The following is a 7,775-nucleotide window of genomic DNA, read 5'->3' as shown; positions in this document are numbered from 1 at the left end:
TCTGGAACCCATCCCAGAAGCATAGACAGAGTACACCTTGTGGGGAATACCAATCCATCACAGGGTACTTACAGACAGCACTCACACATAGTCAACACAGTAAGGGCAATTGAGGCACACCGTTCACTGAAAACATGTCTTTGTACTATGGTAAGAAACTGAACAGTAGACGAAACTTGCACCAATACCTGGAGAACATGCAAACTTCACACAGACTGAGTTGAAGTGAAACCTACATTCAGCTGTGCCACCAGTCTGCCCATCAAACAAGCAATTGAAACATTCTAAATGTATAAACAGCAGAGCAGAAAGGACACAAAACACATGCTATTCTTGTCCAAGGCTAATTAATTATTTTACGATTAATGGCAGTTTTAACATTTAAATAAAGTGAGAGGGGCACAGTTTTTCTCATGTTGTCATTTCTACAACCCCCTTCCCATTGCACAGATATTGTCAGTAGTTCCAACCCTTTACTTTAAGGCAGAACTAAGTCTAAGCTTGCATTCGAACACAGAACCATTTATCTCTGTCTCACTGCTAAAACTTTTCAGTAGCAGCATCAGTAAAAGGCTGTAAATGCCATCGCGGTACTGACTACTTTAAGCAGCAGCTCTCCATCGGAATTAGAAGCACATGCTTCTCTTATCTACTGAATTATAGGGAGAAAGACACAGAATTTGGACCACTGGCTGGAAGACTTTTTGTGAGAACTTGCTTTGCTAGTTGAAAGCGGCTGCCCCTCAGTGTTGAGGTGAAAACATACCAGCTATGAAATATTACAGTAAGTCTTAAAGCAGCTACAGGTGGAAATACTCAGAAATCTTCAGTTCTGCAACCAATAACTGCTAAAGGAATACTGCGGGTAATCTGTATCTGCATGACTTGCACTAACTGTAAGAGGACCCCTCTACATATTCTGCTTCTTTTATGCCACTGGCAGCTTTCGTACTTAACTGTAAATATGTCTGTATTGTCTTCAGACATATTTCTGGATTTCAGGGGACTGCCTGAGGATTTGGCTGTTTTAAAATTGTCAAGTGGTTCTTTTTTTCTGCCTTGGATTTGGAAAACTCCCAACTGAAATGTAAGATGGCAAAAATCAAAGTCAGCTGAGATCCAGTCAACCTCAAGTTTAATGAAAGTGAAATATGGAGCAGAGGGGGGAAAAAATCAAGAATTCTGTAAAATATATGTTTTCAGTGTATTTCTTGCAAAGGGAGGTTTTTGAGATATTTTGGTTGAAGAATCAAACCAGCCATGCCATTTAGCAGGAATAACATATCGGTTTCACTGTTGGTCCATACACAGAACACATGAGTATCATATCACACTGGACCATGCAGAGAATCACAGAGCTGTTGAGACCATCACTGCATACCAGTGGTGTTGCGATTAAACAGCATAAACTTTGAAGGTGGGATGAATTAAAGATGTGCAAAACAGACCCTCAGAAGGAAGGAAGTTTGCCACCAGGAAAACACTCAAACATACATTTAACACGTTGTTGATGACTGGACTATAGCCTGGGTTGATGTCACATGGCAGTAAGTGCATAAACATTATCTGATGTGAGAAATTAATGCTATTGTCTCTACAAGCTGGTCTCTCACTGTTTTCAACTAGACAACATATGTAATACCAGTTGTCGGGCTTATCAGAAAATCTCATGAACATAGTCAATTGCTCAAAAAAAATAAAAAAGGCATGTTTCTTGGTCTGTCTTCTTCAGGGGAAGGTAATCAGTGAGAAAGGTGGCAGTTTTACATGTTGATCATGTGTTACATTACTGTGCCTGCCAAGATTTAGTTTGAACACAGGAACCTTTGAGAGTGCTGTTGCTCTCTGAAAACCATGCCAAATACTAACACATTAAATCTGTGGGTTGCTTAAATCCCAGCACAATGTCAGTGAAGACTTTTCCACCACACCCCCTCCTTCTCCCATCCATCCACTGCCCCCCACATCCAGAGATATGTGACAAGAGAACTAAGGGTCCATCACTAAAGGTGTCCTTGTGTCTCAAGACAGCACGCTTTTCTGGTGATGGAGCACTTCTGGGCCTCGGCTTCTTTCTTCCTTTGTGTCTTTTTCTACATATCTGAGGATATTTATACAAAGATCTCTGATCTATGGCTTTCAGGGAGTCATGTCCTTTTACCAGGGTAAATAGGAAATCCTTAGCAGCACGTATAGTCTTGGGGGTGGTAGGGAATCTGTTTGGGACAGGTGTACTTGTTCTTAAAAGAATTCCTGTTGTAAGTCAGATGAGAAGCATCTTAAATTTTGTTATTAGGAAACTATCATACTCCACAGGTCTTAGGTTATATTTTCTTTCACTCCGAAGTTTCTTAATTAATCTTTCCTCGGCATTATTGTTAAAAGCTTTAAATCGTGTAAAGAATTTTGGGTGGAGGCATTCAACAAAAAATACAATAAGCACATAAACATATTTACAATCATCTGCCACACTCTACTCATAAACATGTATAATGCAAGTTCTCACAGATAGCTACTTTTTTATATATTGTACACATGATGCTTTTGTTCTTAGTATCTTACATAATTATTTCTGTTGGGTTATAACAGCAGGGACCCTCCCAAGAGACAAACCAGGAGACTTCAGTTACAAGTATGTGGTTTATGGTAAATGTGGAAAGCAACCACAGCAGATTTTTAGAACAGGTCTCCAATCCTGTTTTTTATTCTATTTTCAAAATTCAGCTGTTGAAGCATGAAGTGCTTCACGTAGTTAGTTATGAGTAACATTAGAAAAAATGTGCCTAATTATGTGTATAACTAAAAACACACAGCAAAATGATCTTTTAAGTGTTCCTGGCAACTTCAAAAAGTGCTTATATTCAATGAGACTGATGTGACAAAATAAACAGGAAAAAAGCAGGACACAAATCAGTTACGGAAATGTGAATTAAATTAACGACTTCACTACACAACACATACAGCAACAGACTGTATCAGACCCTGGACAGAGAGAAGTGACTGGACATATTGTAATATATACACACACACATTTTCAGAACCGCTCATCCCATACGGGGTCACAGGGAACCGGAGCCTACCCGGTAACACAGGGCGCAAGGCCGGAGGAGGAGGGAACACACCCAGGACGGGACGCCAGTCCGTCGCAAGGCACCCCAAGCGGGACTCGAACCCCAGACCCACTGGAAAGCAGGACCGTGGTCCAACCCACTGCGCCACCGCACCCCCTATTGTAATATACATTCTTTCATTTAGCAATTGTCAAAGCACAGATACTTTGCCCGATGCCACCTTTTTTTGCTGGAGCACATTACACGAGTAGCAGCCTATAAATTTAGTATTACGTTTAATCTGATAGGAAGTACAAAGGTGATTATGAAACATGGTGTGATGCAAATTTATAGAACTGTTAGGAGATCAGGAGACAAGTGAGTCAGAACAAGATACCTACTGAGACCCTTCTTGAATACTTAAAGCCATACATCACTTCTGAAGGAGAGATGGAATTTGTTCCCCCACATTGTAACCAAAAGTCAGAACCTGTCGACTTATTAGCATTTGGCAACAATGTTATAAATAGCTGCATTTTGACTCAAAAGTTGTTTTTTTATTTGTATTTATTTTTTTAAATCTAGAATGGCCAGTAACAGAGGGCAGCCACTGGCTCTTGGACCTATGGAATTCTTTTCCCTTGCCTTCTGGTTAGGTGTTGTTCATTTCCTTCGTGATCAGTTGGCTGACTTACAGCTTTAATAATTACATAGTTCTTGAAGTAATGTAATGTATAGTACATAAAGAATTTTATTTGTTTTGTGCCTCTGATCAGCCCTCTGTTTCACTGTGTTGGAAGAGTGTTCCATGAAAATAAATTTAATTGAATTGTGATTTTGAATACTTCATAAGCTCCGCTGTTGTCGGTCCCAAGCCCGGGTGAGAAAGGAGAAGGGTTGGGCGTTGGGCTGGCGACCTGTCCCCATAAAACCTATCCTGCTAAAGAAATGATGAATATCTCCTCAGCTACTATTCCTGCGAGGAAATCGGGTCCTTGCCAGATGACGGCGTTGGAGCAAACCAGCGATGTGATCCAATGCCTGAAGAAGGGTGTGATTTTCTTGGCAAAAATGATTACTAGACTTGGCACCTGGAACGTTCGCACACTTTACCAAGCCGGCTGGCTTGCCCAACTCCTCCGGGAATTCGACAATTATCGTCTCGATGCACTGGGAATTAGCGAGGTACGGTGGATCGGCAGTGGACAATTAGTCAGTGACGGTAAGACCATCCTCTTCTCCGGTCCTACAGAGTGCCATGAATAAGGTGTCGGTATCGTTCTGAGCAAACGAGCGGCTGAATCCCTCATTGGATGGAAACCTGTGAGTGACAGGGTAATCACCGCACGCCTCCAGGCCAAGAACATCCGAATTACTATCATTCAGATCTATGCACCGACTGACAGCGCCGATGACGCTGACAGGGATGAGTTTTACGGCCAACTACAAGTTACTCTCGACGAAATACCTCGTTGTGACTTGAAGATCATCCTTGGTGATTTCAACGCACAGCTGGGCTGTGATCGAAACGGATTTCAGTCTATCGTTGGTCCTTTTGTAACATCGGAACATCTGAGTGACAACGGCGAGCAGCTGATCTCGTTCTGCGACCATAACGGCCTTTGTATTGATAACACCTTCTTTCAATATTGTCTTATTCACAAGAAGACGTGGCGTGTGCCGGACGACGTCACCTTTAATGAGATCGATCACATCTGCATCAATCAAGGATGGCGGACATTTCTCCGCGATGCGCGGGTCTACAGGGCGGCGGATGTTGGCTCTGATCATTATCTAGTCCAGGCGAATCTCAAGCTCAAACTCAAATGCCAAAGACAAGTTGTGGTCAAGTGTCCATTTGCCTTAGAAAAGCTTAAAGATCAAGAAACCACCAAAGGGTTTGCACTTGACCTCCGAAATCGGTTCGAGACCCTTGGTGATATTGCCGACATCGAAGACAGTTGGACGATGATGAAAACCATATCCAGAGTTGTGCAGACGAGAAGATTGGGTGCTGACGGGGAAAGATTAAAGAACAATGGATCCAAGACAGGACATGGCAACTGATTGATGAAAGACGAAGAGCGAAACAGCGTAGGGATCAGGCTGACGCTGGGAATGAACAAGCACTCATGACTACATTATATGCCGACCTTGACCGTCAAGTCAAATGATCATGTCATCAAGACAAGAAAGACTGGCTCCTACGAAAGGGGGTGGAGGCCCAGGACGCGGCGGATCGCAGTGACTCCAGAACACTTTACCGAATCGTTAGCGAGCTCACGAGATCGCGGAGCTATTCGAACATCCCAATTAAACATAAACATGGAAAGCTTTTCCTGACCAAAGCCGAACAGGACAAAAGGTGGATGGAACATTTTCGAACATCCTCAACCAGCCTGACCCACCTGCCACGTACGATTTCACCATAGAATAGGCGCATAACGACCTAGATGTCAACATGGGCGATATTTCGATCGAAGAGACAAAGATGGCCATCAAAGGGCTCAGGAACAATAAGGCAGCTGGACTCGATGAGATCAACCCAGGGCTCCTGAAAGCAGGTGGTCAGCCCATGGCCATGCAGCTGACCCGCCTACTCAACATCTGCTGGCGCCAGGGGAAAGTCCCCGAGGATTGGAGAAAAGGTGTCATCGTTCGGCTCCCCAAGAAAGGCAATGTCACCGACTGTGCAAATTGGCGAGGCATCACGCTCCTTTCAGTTCCAGGGAAGGCTTTCTGTGCTGTTCTTTTACGTCGTCTGTGCCGCGCCATCGACCAACAGCTGCGAGAAGAACAGGCGGGTTTCCGTAATGACTGCTCCTGCTGTGAGCAGATCTTCACCCTACGAATTATCGAGCAATGTGTCGCATATCGCCATCCAATTAATATCAACTTTATCAACTTCAAAAAGGCATTCCACAGTATCCATCGAGACTCGTTGTGGGCGATCCTCCAGGTCTATGGCGTCCCAGAAGCCTTCGTCACCCTCTTTAAGGATCTATATCTAAATTCCTCATGCTGTGTAAGGACCGACACAGGGCACACAGATTTTTTCGAGATCACTACCGGCGTCTGCCAGGGCTGTATCCTTTCACCGATCCTCTTCCTCGTTGCCCTTGACTTCGTCATGAAAAAGGCAACTGCGTATGTTGAAGCAGGCATCCCTTGGACGGATCAAGATCGCTTGACAGATCTAGATTTTGCCGACGATGTGGCCCTGTTCGCCGAAGATGAAACCCAGCTCCAAAACACAACCGAGAGACTCAGCCACAAAGACAGTAAGATCAGCCTGCATATCAGCTCGGAAAAATCAAAGATCATGAAGACGGGACCCGTAGGCGTGCCAGCCAACATCACTGTTGACGCGACACGACTGGAGACAGTGGAGAAATTCACCTACTTGGGGAGAATTGCTTGTCAAGATGGTGACGCCGAGACTGATGTCCGGTGCCGGATTGGGAAAGCTTCAGCCGTGTTCCGTCGCCTCCAGCACATCTGGACATCAGCTTCAATCTCCCTCAAGATTAAGTTACGACTATACGCCTCCATTGTCGTCCCGACCGCAATCTACGCATGCGAAACTTGGAAGCTAACGACGAACACTGTTCGCAGGATAAACGCATTCCACCAACGATGTCTCCTGCGGATTCTCAAGATCCAGTACATCGACCGCATTACCAACGAAGAAGTCTTGCACCGGGGAAATTCCAGCAGCCTTCAAGTTACAATCACACAACGACAACTCAGGCTAGCCGGGCATATTTTACGAATGCAACGACATAGCATTCCCGGGTGGCAATGCACTGGTGCCCCCGGGGTGCCAGGCGTGGCAGGGGCCGTCCCTGCACCACCTAGCATCGAACTTTCATCAACGATCTTAAGTTCGCTGGCGTATCCTGGAACGAAGCTGAAGCGCTGGCAGAGGACTGGCAGAAGTGGAGAGACTTCGTCGCCTGATGTGCCCAACAGCACGGGAGGATCTAAGACTAAGACTTCATAAGCTAGACTATCAAGGGCCCAGTGGTGGAGAAGCATAGTGCTTTTCCTGGGATCTGTGTTGTGGTGAAGTCCTGTACATATCAGGGTGCAGATTCTTGATAGCAGAGGCCAGAAGACCAGACAGGAGGGAGATGCAACAGTTGAGGCAAGATATCATCATAGCCAGGAGCTGAGGAGAAAGTGTGGTGAGATTGGGGTGGATCCTGTGAACATACAGTGGCAAGAAAAAGTATGTGAACCCTTTGGAATTTGTTGGTTTTCGACATTAATTGGTCATAAAATCTCACCTCGTCTTCAAAGTCTCAAGTACAGACAACCACAATATGCTTAAGCTAACAACACACAAACAATTATAATCTTTCATGGCTTTATTGAACACACCCCATTAAACATTCACAGTGCTGTGGAAAAAGTAAGTGAACACTTGGATTTAGTAGCTAGTTGATCCTCCTTTGGCAGCAATAACCTCAACCAAGCATTTCTGGTAGCTGTGGATTAGACCTGTACAACATTCAGGAGGAATTTTCGACCACTCTTCCTTATAGATCTGTTTCAGCGCAGCCATTTTCTTAGGATGTATGGTGTGAACTGCTTTCCTGAGATCGTTCCACAGCATCTCTATGGGGTTAAACTCTGGGCTCTGATTGGGCCACTCCAAAAGATAGATTTTCTTTTTTGAATCCATTCAGTAGTGGATTTACTTCAATGTTTAGGATCATTGTC

At 44.4% G+C, this 7,775-nt stretch overlaps 1 pseudogene; it reads left to right on the top strand.

The window, feature by feature from the left end:
- Positions 1–4,052: 4,052 nt before the first annotated feature.
- Positions 4,053–5,482, top strand: LOC108939269 (craniofacial development protein 2-like; annotated as a pseudogene).
- The last annotated feature ends 2,293 nt before the right edge of the window (positions 5,483–7,775 follow it).

Source organism: Scleropages formosus, chromosome 2, assembly GCF_900964775.1.
Source record: "Scleropages formosus chromosome 2, fSclFor1.1, whole genome shotgun sequence".
NCBI lineage: Eukaryota > Metazoa > Chordata > Actinopteri > Osteoglossiformes > Osteoglossidae > Scleropages > Scleropages formosus.
The sequence above is the reverse complement of the archived record's forward strand: the minus strand, read 5'-3'. Positions and strand labels throughout refer to the sequence as shown.